The 12,962-nt window shown below is 45.8% G+C and overlaps 1 protein-coding gene across 9 annotated transcripts in view; it reads right to left on the bottom strand.

The window, feature by feature from the left end:
* The window catches only part of ELAVL2 (ELAV like RNA binding protein 2), a 558,243-nt gene that overhangs the window by 334,437 nt on the left and 210,844 nt on the right, over positions 1-12,962 (bottom strand). The gene's annotated exons all lie outside the window — the stretch shown is intronic.

The following is a 12,962-nucleotide window of genomic DNA, read 5'->3' as shown; positions in this document are numbered from 1 at the left end:
GAGATTTAATCTTGGTCTCAATGCAGAGCCTATGTGACGAGATGAGAACAAGATTTACAGGTCTGTTTACAGAAACGTAGCTCGGAGCAAGTGAAAACACAAACACTCCTGTGAAGTGCTCACAAACAAAGAAAAAAGTAGTTCTTAAAACAGTACCTAAAATGGGAGCAGTTGATGGATAGTACTAATTGGTCTATTCTCTCGGGGAGTACTAAACCCAGGAAGAGGCATGATCAATGCATGCCATGGACAAATATGGTGAAAGAACAGGAGAGCAGCGTTGGAGCCAGCAAATGGGAAGCCTGTGGGCAGGCTGAATCCCGCATATTGAATACATGTCTCTTCGAGGCAGCGTATGAGCGGTCTAGCAGAGACCTAAAAATGTTCACTATTATTCAGTAGAATGCAAACGGTGTCCTTCAATTCAGCAGGAACATTGGAGTCCCTACACTAAAGACAATCCTTCAAACAGAGAGCAAATACTGCTAGTTATGCTCTTTAGTGGCAGATCTGTGGGGCTTCCATCAGGCCAATATCTACCCCAAATATTTAAACCCCTTTACAGTCAGTGTTACACCTTGGCATACCAGTGGCAGCACAGACTTGAAATGGGCTTAAACAATCTTTAATGATACATATGCCTAAAGACTATGCTCTATTTGTCAATCCTGCAGACAAACATGGCAGAGACTGCTTATTTAAATTATGCCCATATTAAAGAGTGGCATAGTAGTAAAATGGCTACAACATGTGGAGCTCACTGAGAACCACAAGCCGAGCAGTGGTTTCAAGTCGTCAAGGAAAAGTTTAGGAAAGCCAAACTTGTTTCAATAAAGTCTCAGCACGGAACTTGAGTTAGACGTCTTTCTAACTAGATTTAAACGCCTGTAAGCTATCAACCGCACATTTAGATACAATTCACCCAGAAGCCAAGAAATAACTGCTATGTTCAGAATGGGCACACTACCATTCTTATGATAAAAGAAATGGAGTGGAAATACTGATATTACTGACCCTTGCAACTTAAGTGAACATGAAGCTCTGAAACATTTCATGCTACTTTGCACTCCTTACTTGAGGGAACAATTTCTTCTTCCCCCGTTTTTAAACCACAAAGTGAGTTTTTGAACGGAGGCAATGGGTGGTTCATATAACTGATCTACCATACCTTTGTATGTGTGGCAGCTTACACTGCATTAGCTTGAAGTTTTAGGAGGATGTATTCTTCGCTAATGCAGTGGCTTAAAATTTCTCCTTTACAATCTGCGAGACCAGGTTGTAACCTTAACTTTTGCACGTTAACGCTTAAGATGTTTTTATCCTGGTCAAGTAAAACACCAATATTGGTTGGTCTCCCATTCAGTGAATAGAGTTTTAAAGAGATGTAGTATAAAATGTATTTCTTTATAGCAAAACTTAAACCGGGGTGTGAGGGGGAAATCTATTAAAAATATTTCTGTATAATTAGGACCCTAATGATTTAAGGTTTGAGTATTTTAATTGTGCCTCTTTTTTTGAGTTGAAACAAAGAATAAATCAAAACTGTGGAATGCAAAGACTGAGAAGCATTGTTTTCTGGAAACCAGAACTACTGCCAGTTAATGGCAGCAAGGGGTTTAAGTCAAGATGTTGTGTCTTGTTTCTGCAGTGGCAATACTTTTGGTAGCTTCCTCTACCACTGATGGTGAAGAACAAACTTCTTCTGAAGATGGGCAAAAGGTTTAATGAATGTCCCCTTCCTGAAACATTTCAAGGCTACTTGCATTTTGTGTAAAGGTAAGCATTTGAATTATGACGCAAGTTGAGCTTGCAACCCTCCAAATTTTCTATGCGCCCAAACGATGTATTTCACATACTAAAGACACGATCTGAGAAGAGCTGCTCTAGCCTGGCGAATCAGAGCCCTATGGAGCTGCTGTGCAAAGTTTGCCATGAAATCAGGTAGGAACCTTTTTATTTAACACTCTGATAATATACACTGACTGAGGGTGGAAGCAGCACGAAAATTCCCTCAGTGGTTGGCATGAGAGATGCAGTCTTAAGGAACACTGAAGTCATAAAGGTTGGTTGTAAAGAAAAGCTTTCATGGTGACATCACGGGCAGGGCTTAGAGATGCTTGGAGTCAGGTAGCATCAAGGTCTGAGCTGCTAGAATCTCCAAAACAGCATGGGAAAGTATACCATTCCAGAGTGGCAGAGGTTTATGGAGCATCATGAAAATGTCCAACATGGCCATTCCAGTAAGATTAAGTGACAGATGAAAATTTAACTTGCAGATGTTAGCCCATAACATGCTTAGATGCATTTCTTTCATGTAGTCAACTAACAAATGTTCAATGGGCGCCAAAACCAATGATAGGTTGACAGAGTGCAACATAGATGTTGTGTTTATTTTATTGCTCTCTCCAACCAATTACAATGCATTAATAATGCTTCATGCAACGCTAAAGGAAAAGAACGTTCTGGCTTAATGAAAAGGGGTCTAAAGTACAGGTAGTTCAGACTAATATAAATGACTTGACGGGAACAGGTGTTTCCCAAAAATAGTTGGATTACAGGACTATATCACTAGTAAAGTACATTGGCAAGCCATGTATTACAACATACAGGCCTCAGGACAATCATTGCAACTTGTCCAAAGCTGCTTAACCATCATAACTCAAATCCAGTATACGTACTAAACTAGTTCCCAACCCTGCCTCAGTCGACTCAGATTTTAAGTACTGAAATACCGCACACTGTGGTACCAGGTGCTGGGAATGCATAACCAATGAGGAGAATATGTGCTGGCTCTCAAGGACCAGCTGGGTGAGTGGTGTGCAGTATTTAAACTCTCCAAAGCCAATAGCACTGGCCACCAATCATTTAGCAAGGAAGCTACTTTGTGAAAGGGCAGCGTACTGTAACAATGACGTCAGCCAACGGTTGATGTGGGTCTCATGGAGAGTGATGGAGTGGGTGGAAGAAAAAAAAAAGCAGTCTGAAAACTCCAAAAGGTTAACTATGTTATACATATGTTAGTGAAATCAAAAGGTCTTGGCTAACACCAGACCTCAAATGCCACACTTTCTGGCATTGACTGCCAGCCTCTTGCCTTTGCAAATGCTTTGTTTGGAATATTATTTATAAATCTTTACAACAAATAGAGAGGGAGCATTAAAAGGACAGGGGCTTGCAAAGAAAGGGTTGTATAGACAGTATTACAAAAATGAATACATAGCCTTGCATAGATGGGACAGCGTCGCATAGCTATACCAAATGATAAGCAGATAGTGGTAAAGATAGCAATACAGAGAGGCATGTCTAGATTGCTTGAAAGAGGGCTGCCTAGCTTGAGTTGTAAAGCTAGCAACAAAGACTGTTGCATAGAAAGCTAGATAGAGAAGGTTGCATAGAGGGATAGGTAGGAATGCATAGATAAGATGGAGAAAAACTAACCAGTAGAAAGGTAGACAAACAGGTATATAAACAGACAGGCAAAGACAGATGGAGTAGCAAATGTTAAACAGCACATCATCAATTAGTAATACAGTAACTATAAGTCTATATGAACACAACAAACAGCACTGAAAGAAAGCAATGCAGAAAGCTCAAGAAGCAGTGTATACAGATATAACTGTAGTCAATTAAAATTCATTTGGGCATGTCATACTGGAGGAGAGTTCTATATGCACTTCTTTGCATGCATACTTAAGTGGATAACTTTACAAAGAACATTGTCAAATGGACACAATCTGGTATGCAGTAGACAGATAAAGGCCACCCCAGAAGGTATTTACAACAGCATTAGCAAGAGACCACAACTGATAAATGTGGAATGAGTCCTGAGCTCACATGAAAAACTGGTAGAAATCACCCAGCTATCACAAAGAAACACTAAAAGTAAAAACAAACAATGGCACAAAAGGGAACTACGTTGTGTGTAAATGCGTCTTTGAGAAGCAGGAAACTACAGTCGCTCAAAGTTGATTTAGCCAGTGGCTTAAGTAGGTTTACCTGCTGCCCTATGCTGTAGTGGGAAGAAGCAAAATGTAATGGATGATAAAAGCTGGCTGAAAAGCCCCTTCAATTAAGTATATTTACATACTTTTTGTGAAATCAAAAGGTCTACAGCCAGAAGAGTGCCTCGAGATGGAACAAAGGCAATAAAGCAGTCTTCAGTCCAGATAACTGTGCTCTACAGGGCTGTTAGGGATTCTACAATGTTTAAAAGTGGAGTGCTCTATTGTGTGAAATTAAAGCCATTGCTATTGGTGTACTTAAGCCAGCTTTTGCCACACATCTACCTTGTGCCTGTGTGATTTTCATACAAGTTTTCCATCCCCAATGTAGGAAGAGTAAGTTGGCTTTCTTTCAACAAACTTCCTGCTCTTCAAATCTGTTGATCTAAAGAACAAGTTACTAACCTTCGGTAACGATATATCTGCAAGAAACATTAGTTAGTGATAGATTCCTTACCTTAGAATTACCCCCAGGCATCAGACTGGATGCGGAAAGTTTGTCAGCAGTACCCCTGCGTGTCAGAAGGTGGCGTCGTGGTCGCTGAGATGACGTCGCAACAGCTACATAGACGCCGCCCTCGCGTGCTGACGTCAGTTCTGTACACTACTTTCCGTGCCAGGAACGCAGAGCCATGCAAGATACTGACCACTGATGCCTTGAAACTAGGACCCTGAAAGAGATGACCTTAACCCTAGAAATCAGTTCGTAGAACAGGGAGGATGGGTGAGGCGGTAGGGAATCTATCACTAACTAATGTTTCTTACAGATCTATAGTTACCTTAGGTAAGTAACTTGTGCCTCTTAAAATAACACATTAGTGATAGATTCCTTACCTTCGAAAAGATACCCCAGCAATGCCAACCCCAGTGGTGGGTCTGCGAACCAAGATCACACCAGGAAGTCCCAAAGAACAGAACGGCCAAAGAAGCAGTCTCTCCGGACTTGGCTGTCCAGGCAATAATGCTTAGTAAAAGAGTGCAGCGAGGCCCATGTAGCTGCCTGACAGATGTCTTGTAAGGGGACACCACGTCCCAACGCCGTAGTGGCAGCCATCGCCCTGGTGGAATGGACGCGCAGCCCCAACGGAGGCTCCTTCTTCGCCAGAGAATAACAGGCTTTAATACACAAGACGACCCATCGGGAGATAATCCGCTTGTGTAAGGCCAGACCTTTCTTGGCACCTACGTAGCCAACAAAGAGCTGGTCATCCACCCGGAACTGTTGTGGGCGGTTCAAGTACAATGAGAGCGCACGTTTTGGATCCAGGCGGTGGAGCCTCTCTTCCTCTCTGGAAGGATGCGGAAAGAAGGTTGGCAAAGTTATGGTTTGTCCGATGTGAAAAGCAGTGACAACTTTTGGCAGAAGGATGGACGGGTTCTGAACACAACCTTGTCCAGATGGACAGACAGAAAAGGAGGTTTACAAGAAAGAGCCTGGAGCTCGCTCACTCTCCAGGCAGAGGTGATGGCAACCAGGAAGGCAGTCTTCAAAGTCAGCAGACGAAGAGGACAGTTGTGAAGAGGCTCAAAGGGAGCGCACATTAAATATGTAAGAACCAGGTTCAAGTCCCACTGTGGCATTACGACAGGAATAGGAGGGAAAAGATGAGTAATGCCTTTGAGGAATCTATTTACGACAGGGGACTTGAAAAGAGAGGGCTGATCAGGAAGCCCTAGAAAGGCAGAACTAGCAGAAAGGTAGCCCGTGATAGTGCCCAGAGCAGAGTTCTGCTGGGCCAAAGAAGGAAGAAACAGAAGAACTTCTGAAAGAGGGGCAGAAAGGGAATCCACAGCCTTTGCTGTGCACCATGCCACAAATGTATTCCACCTGCAGGCGTATACCAACTTAGTGGAGGGACGCCTGGCTGCCAGAATGACATCACAGACTTCAGGAGGCAAGTCGAACGGAATCAACTGCTGCTCAATCTCAATGCAAAGAGGTGGAGACTGGACAGGTTCAGGTGGAGGACCGTCCCCCCCGCTGCTGCGACAGAAGATCCTCCCGAAAAGGCAGTCTGATCGGGGATTGATAGTCATACTGAGTAGCTCGGGATACCGAACTCTTTGAGCACAGTCCAGAGCCACAAGAATGACTTGGGCCCGGTTGCGCCTGATCTTCAGCACTCTGGGCAGAAGTGGTATAGGTAGAAATGCGTACAACAGACCACAACTCCACTCGTGATGAAAAGCGCCGCCTAGCGAGTGCCGCCTTGGAAATTTCAACGCGCCAAATTGCTCACATTGCACATTGTCTTCGGTGGCGAATAGATCTAACCAAGGGTCTCCCCACTGTCGAAAAAAACCTTGCGCCATGTCAGAGTTAAGGCGCCATTCGTGATCCATCATGCACCTGCGGCTGAGTTCGTCCACCCTGGCGTTCAGTGAACCTGCCAGGTGTTGAACCACCAGGGAAATGCCCTGATGTTCCAGCCATGTCCAGAGGCGCAGGGCATCCTGACATAGGGTTCACGACCTCACCCCACCCTGTTTGTTACAGTACCACATGGCGGTGGTGTTGTCTGAACACCTGCACTACTTTCCCCTCGACAGAGGGAAGGAATGCCTTCAGTGCAAGACGGATCGCCTGAAGCTCCAGAAGGTTGATATGGAGCCTGAACTCCGCCAGAGACCAGAGGCCTCTGAGCTTCACCTCTACCATGTGGCCTCCCCAGCTTAGGAGGGACGTGTCTGTCACTACTGTGTGCTCTGACTGGGGAAGGGAGAGGGATCTGCCATGGATGTTGAGCCCACTGGAACTTTAGGTCCCACTGCAGAGCCAGGATAGAGGCAGAAAGATCAAAATCATAGCGTGAATATCCTGGACTCGCTGTTCGGGAGGATAGGCCCAAAACAGCATTGTATCCAGAACCGCTCTGATGAAGAGGAGCTTCTGAGAGCGAATCATGTGAGACTTCGGCACATTGATGGAAAACCCCAGCAAATGCAGGAGGTCGGCCGTAGTCTGGAGGTGGGAGACAACTGTCTGGGGCGAGCCCACCTTCAACAGCCAGTCGTCAAGATAGGGGAAGACTGGAACCCCTGATCTGCGCAGATGAGCTGCGACCACCGCCATCACTTTCCTGAACACCCGAGGGGTGCTGGTAAGACCTAAGGGGAGCAGGGTTAACAAAGTGCTCGTGACCTACCGTGAACCACAGGTAACGCCTGTGGGCCGGCAGGACAGGAATGTGGAAATACGCGTCCTGCAGGTCCAACGCTACCACCCAGTCTCCTGGCTCCAGGGCAGACAAGACCGGAGCCAGAGTTAGCATCCTGAACTTCTCCTTAGCGATTGACGCCCCTGAGGTCCAAGATAGGATGCAGGCCCTGGTCCTTCTTGGGCATCAGAAAGAAGGAATAACAACCATGTCCTACTTCTGGCGCAGGAACGCGCTCGATGGCCCCCTTGGCAAAGAGGGCCAAAACTTCCTGCTGAAGAAGTGCCAAGTCATCCTCCAACATGCGGTGGTACTACGGTGGCATGGCTGGAGGGGTAGTCTCGAAGGGGAGGGAGTAGCCTCTTTAGACTATTGGTAAAACCCACCGGTCCGTAGCGATGGTATCAGTGGGGGAGGTGATGGCGAATCCTGCCGCCCACTGGGGTTTGATGGGCCTGAAAAACAGGACTAGGAAGATTTTGGGACAGTGGTGGCCGGGGTTAAAGGACTGACCGGCATCCGCTAACCCCCTGAGCCCCTGACCCGCCCCTGTGGGTCCCACGTCCGCGCGGAGACTGCTGCTGCGCCAGCCTGTGGCTCTGAAGCGAACATGTCGGGGCGGGCCTTCCGTGGCCACAAAAGGAGCGAAAACAGAAGGGGGAGGAGGGCGTGTGGCGGAAAGGCCCAAGGACTTGGTCGTAGCCTGCAAGTCCTTAAAACACTAACGCACTATCTGCTTTGTTGCAAAAAAGGCGAATGCCATCAAAGGGCATATCCATCATGGTGTTCTGGACATCACCCGAAAAGCCAGTAGTCCTCAGCCAGGCGTGGTGGCGGAGTGCAACTGTCATGGAAATCGCCCTGCCCAGCGAGTCGGCAGTGTCAACGCCACATCAAATTGTGAACTTCGCTGCATCTCTTCCCTCAGCAATAGACAGAGAACTGTCTGCGCCTCCTCCAGACACTGAGGCAGCACCTGTGCCACCATATCCCGCCCAGAGTGGGAATAATGGCCTAAGAGGCATGCAGTGTTCACAGACTGCAGCCGTGAACTGGAGGAAGAAAAAATCTTCCCAAAAGTCTCTTGGATTCCCTGTCCTGGGGTGCGGAAGGGAATGCGCTCTGGGACGTGAAGGCTTAGACAACCAAGCTCTCAGGGGTGGGGTGTTGGGAAAGGAAAAGCGGGTCGCCTGGGGCTGGGCGATGGCATCGGGTCACGTTCCTATCCACAGGAGCCTCTGTGTTGGGCCTGGACCAGGTGCCCAAAAGAACGTCAAATTGCATCATTAAAAGGCAGCAGTGGCTCCTCAGAGGTAGACGCCGGTTGAAGCACTACTGTCAGAAGGTTAGTCTTGACAGCCACTGTAGGGAGTTGGAGAGCTTCGGCTGCCCTACACAACAGCACTGCGTAACTTGCACCCTCCTCCATAGCCACGGTAGGAGGAGTTAGTATGCCAAGGTCAGGAGAAGTGTCAAGACCACTGGCATCCCCCAGCTCCTCTGCCCAGTCCGTGTCATATTCACATTGGGCTCTAAGACGGTCCTCAGACCCCTCCCAGTCCTCCCCTTCCTCCGAAGGCTGATGTACAGGCCGAAAATAAGGAGGTTGGACATAGCGGTAGAAAGGCCACATCGGCGTCGGAATCGGCGACTAATGACGCCATTCCAGCTCCGTGTCCACATCGGGGCTGAAAACGGGGATGACGTCATCCAGTGGTGCCGGTGGATGTGTCACAAGGTCAACCGGAATCGATCCAGGCCTGGATCCCTGGGGGCCCTGTGGCGCCAGGGCCAGAGTCTGTGCCACCAGCGAGGCCGGAGCCGCCGATGGGAAAGGGCGAGGACCCCCAGTCGGGCCCACGGAGCCGTAAAGCACGCAGGTGGGGTGCGACGGCCCAAAGAGGCGGACCATGGTGGACATTCTTCCAGGTAGTAGACACACGCAGTGCGCGTCCGTCACCAACATCATGCGATGACAGTCCCGCAAGACTTGAAGCCGGTCATCCCTACAGCAACAGGAGTCGAACGGCTCAAAAAACAGTGACGAAAAGGCCTCGTAAAACTCAATCAAAAAATGACTAGGGGTACCGCTCTCTCTGGATCTGCACTTGCTGTTGCGAAAGAAAAAAAAAAGAACGGACGTCAGCGCGCCAATGACGGACGCAGAGCTGCACGACGACACCTTCCGGAGAGTAGGGGTACTGCTGACGAAAACTTTACGGATCTAGTCTGACGCCGGGGGGTAATTCTAAGGTAAGGAATCTATCACTACATGTTTCTTTCATATAATAATTATGGATTTACCAATAAATATTCTGTTGAATAATTTTCAATAAAGGGTGAATCTGTGTTGAGGTTGGTCACCCTGAAGGTTAAGTGTGGACCTCTTTCTAAAACTTTTATCAAGCTCTAGGAATTAGAAGATCACAGTAAGAATAATCAGGTATGATGTTCTAATGGAGGACAGGGTTCTTAACAGCAACATTCTCATTAAACTACATTGCGGGTTCCATAACATTTGAACTCCTCGGCCTGAAAAGAGCCTGCCAGATCGAATAACTTGGTCCAAAAAATATGGTTAGCAAGCTAAAAAAAAAATGCTAATTGCTAGAAGGTGCCTGCTCCCCAGCAAGGAGCAACTTGTTAATAGGAGCCATTACTGTGAGGATGCGGAGTGCTTGTGCTCCGAGGGAGCTGGTCAAGGGGTATTAAGTATGAGGAAATAATCATTGTAAGATAGAGTTATTAGCACTGATGGATTCAAGTCCTACACAAGTAGTAAGTCGACAATTGTGTCTCAACTGGGAACCAAGTACCTACTGCATTTGTTCACTCAGGCTAGTAAAGGAGAGCAGTCCAATGTCTAGGTAACTCTCAAGCTACAGTCCACTTAGTGCAGGGTTTTTTCCTTTTAAAAAGGAAAAATACTTTTATGGCACTGTATACGAAGCATTACAAATATATACAATCAGGTAGAGAGAAGTAACTTTGGTGACACCTTCATTCCCATTACACCCCTAGTGGATTCTGAACCTTAGACACAATAACTCCCACCTAAACTAGAAAAAATACCACAATTTTATCAACAATGCAGGCCTACTGACTTTATAAAAAGTTACCACACCACAAATGTTAAATTTCACTGTAGCAACACCACTGAAATCAATAAGGAAAGTACCAGAATGCAATACATGTTGTAACCCATTTTTGACGTCAACGGGGGTAGTACCAATATTCAGTAACCTTCTTGACACTGTAAATCCCTGTATAGTCGACCATACACTATTAATAAAACACTGCAATCAATAACTTGTTACTAAACTGCAGCCATAGGACCGACCATCAAACAGTGCTCCAGCACTGTCCGCAAAACCTTTAGGAAACTGTTGTCCATGCACCTCGTGGGGCACTTCAAGCATAAAAAGAAAAGAAATAAAGTATGCTATGAGCACTCACTGTGGCTAATGGGGCACACGCTCAAAGGCCAATGTGGTGACAAATGAGCAGCTTGCTCACATGTTGGTTTCCTTGCGAAGCAGCCTCGTGCCACACGTTTGTTGTAATGTGGCCTTGAGCTACATGTCCCATTTTTGGGTGCCTCCGTCCCACTCTGAATCCCCTGAAAGCATTTTGGGAGGATGAAGGCACAGAAGTTTCAGGTGGATGTGGGCCTACTCAGAAGCCCATGTGGGTAGTGCCGCTTACATGAGCAACATCCCCCTGGGCACAGCTTAAAACCTGCAAAAAGCAGGGTACAAATGATCAATAAAGGTGATTGAGAAGTAAAGGCAAATCAAATGTTCATGCTTCCACTGTTTATTCAAAGATGTTGTGGCTTCATTTCATAAGTAAATCAATTGGCTGTATACATATCCATCTGTATATTTAAAACAAATCTCCCAATGCAATTCGGGCCGGTAGCCCTTCGTCAGGGGAATTATCTATAAGGAATACAAGCGGAGAATATCAAATGGTCACCAAAGAAGGGCTAGGAAAAATATCCCTACACCTGAAAACAGTGTCAACAGAAGTTGAAATCATAAAGCTGAACGGGTGTCCCCACCACCTGAAGGTGAGGTTAGGGTTAATAGACGATGCCATGTAGAAAGTATACTGCGTGGTCGCGATAAACAGAGTGCCAGAAGGTATGAAGTGAACTCAGGGCGCAAAAACAAAATACGGTGATGTGCAAACACGCGCGAGATGTTAAACAAACAAGACCTTGGCAGATCTAATGGTGAGATTATTACATGCGTAAAAACGCACTGCAGTGATGCGCAAGGACGCGCGTGATGTTCAGTGGGTGAAATACTAGCAAATGGAATGGTGAAAACAGCAGATGTGCTGGCGGACTCGAACGTGAAAAAAAGTTATGCGCTGATTAAACATGCGCTGCTGTGATGAACGACAAATGCAAGTCAGTGTAAGTGGGTTATTAATGTTAACAACTACAAAATATGTGAAACAATCTGAAAGCTCACGCTTCACGATGAATACAGCGGGCGCGAGAGATGCCGGTTAGTAATCAAGTATAGCGTGATGTGAAGATAAAAAAGGGACCAAGTGTATCAGTGAATGTTGTCCTACACATGCGGGTGCCATCTTGGAGTATAGAATTGAAACGGGAATATGTTGGTAAAGTGAGGCGGACCAAGGTATAAAACAAACCAGTGGTATAAATGTAATTTCAAACAAGAGAATAATGAAAATGAAACTTAAGTACTGCGATGCAAAAGCACATATTAAAAAGAACATACAAAAGGAAATGCAAATGACTGAGAATAAAAATGAGTTATTTGGGGAACTGTATATGCAATGGTACTCTGAGTGGCCCTAATAATCGTGAAGTGGCATGAATGATAATCAGAGCACAGGGATGTGGAATTCCTATAGCCCAACGCCCGGGACATATTGTTTGGGGTCAAGGGCAACACGTTTTAATGTCTGTGTCCTTGGGACAAGTAGGCCCAACCCCCTACCGCACAAATAGTTTAGCTGCCAGTTTACAGTACCACATTATGGATCAAAGAAGGGCATGGTCTACAGTTAAGGTAATATGTGTTTCCATGTGTTAACACTGTTCAAATTTGTATTTATGGTTCATTAATGCAAAGCCTTTATTATTAGGGTGAGCACTAAAAGTAAATGTCAGCTCTGCCTGCACTACTGACGGTGGTTCCAGTATAAACGTGTACACGCGTTTTCTAAGTTTAGTAATATGAGCCTATCTATAATGCTCCCAGAATGCTCTGATTATATGTAAATATTTACAGAAGCTTGAAAGCACCGGTGATGATTCTTTGCTTTCAAAACAAAATGTTCACTAAAAAATGCAAGTAGGAAAAAAATATTTTGCTTAACTACTGTAAGATTTTAGGTACCATATCTTTGCAGCATCATTTAGTAACATGTTGATGTATGCTTGTATTTCCCAAAAAATATTCATAATGGAAAATCAGTGTAACCAGTTAAAATACGATTGTGGGAAACAAAAATAAACAAGCATTGGCAAAGCCAGTAGGTCTGAAATTGGTGGTCAGGCTTTTGGTTTGGTCAATGCGCGACTTGTTTAGGCATGGTTTTTGTAAAACCTGTGTGGGAGCTGCAGGGCCGTCGCCATTCTAACAAGCATTGGCAAAAGCAAAAAACTGTTTTTGGTCTCAAAAAGCACACATTGCCACAGCAGTTCCAGGCACTGAACAAAACTACTTTGTGTGCCAATGTGCTCCTTGTAGTAGAGCAGAATGCGGTCACTCACAGTGAAGCCCGCTGATAGACAGAGAAGGAGAGAGAGAGACATAAT

This window comes from Triturus cristatus, chromosome 2_2, assembly GCF_964204655.1.
Source record: "Triturus cristatus chromosome 2_2, aTriCri1.1, whole genome shotgun sequence".
NCBI lineage: Eukaryota > Metazoa > Chordata > Amphibia > Caudata > Salamandridae > Triturus > Triturus cristatus.
This window is presented reverse-complemented; position numbering and strand designations above follow the sequence as displayed.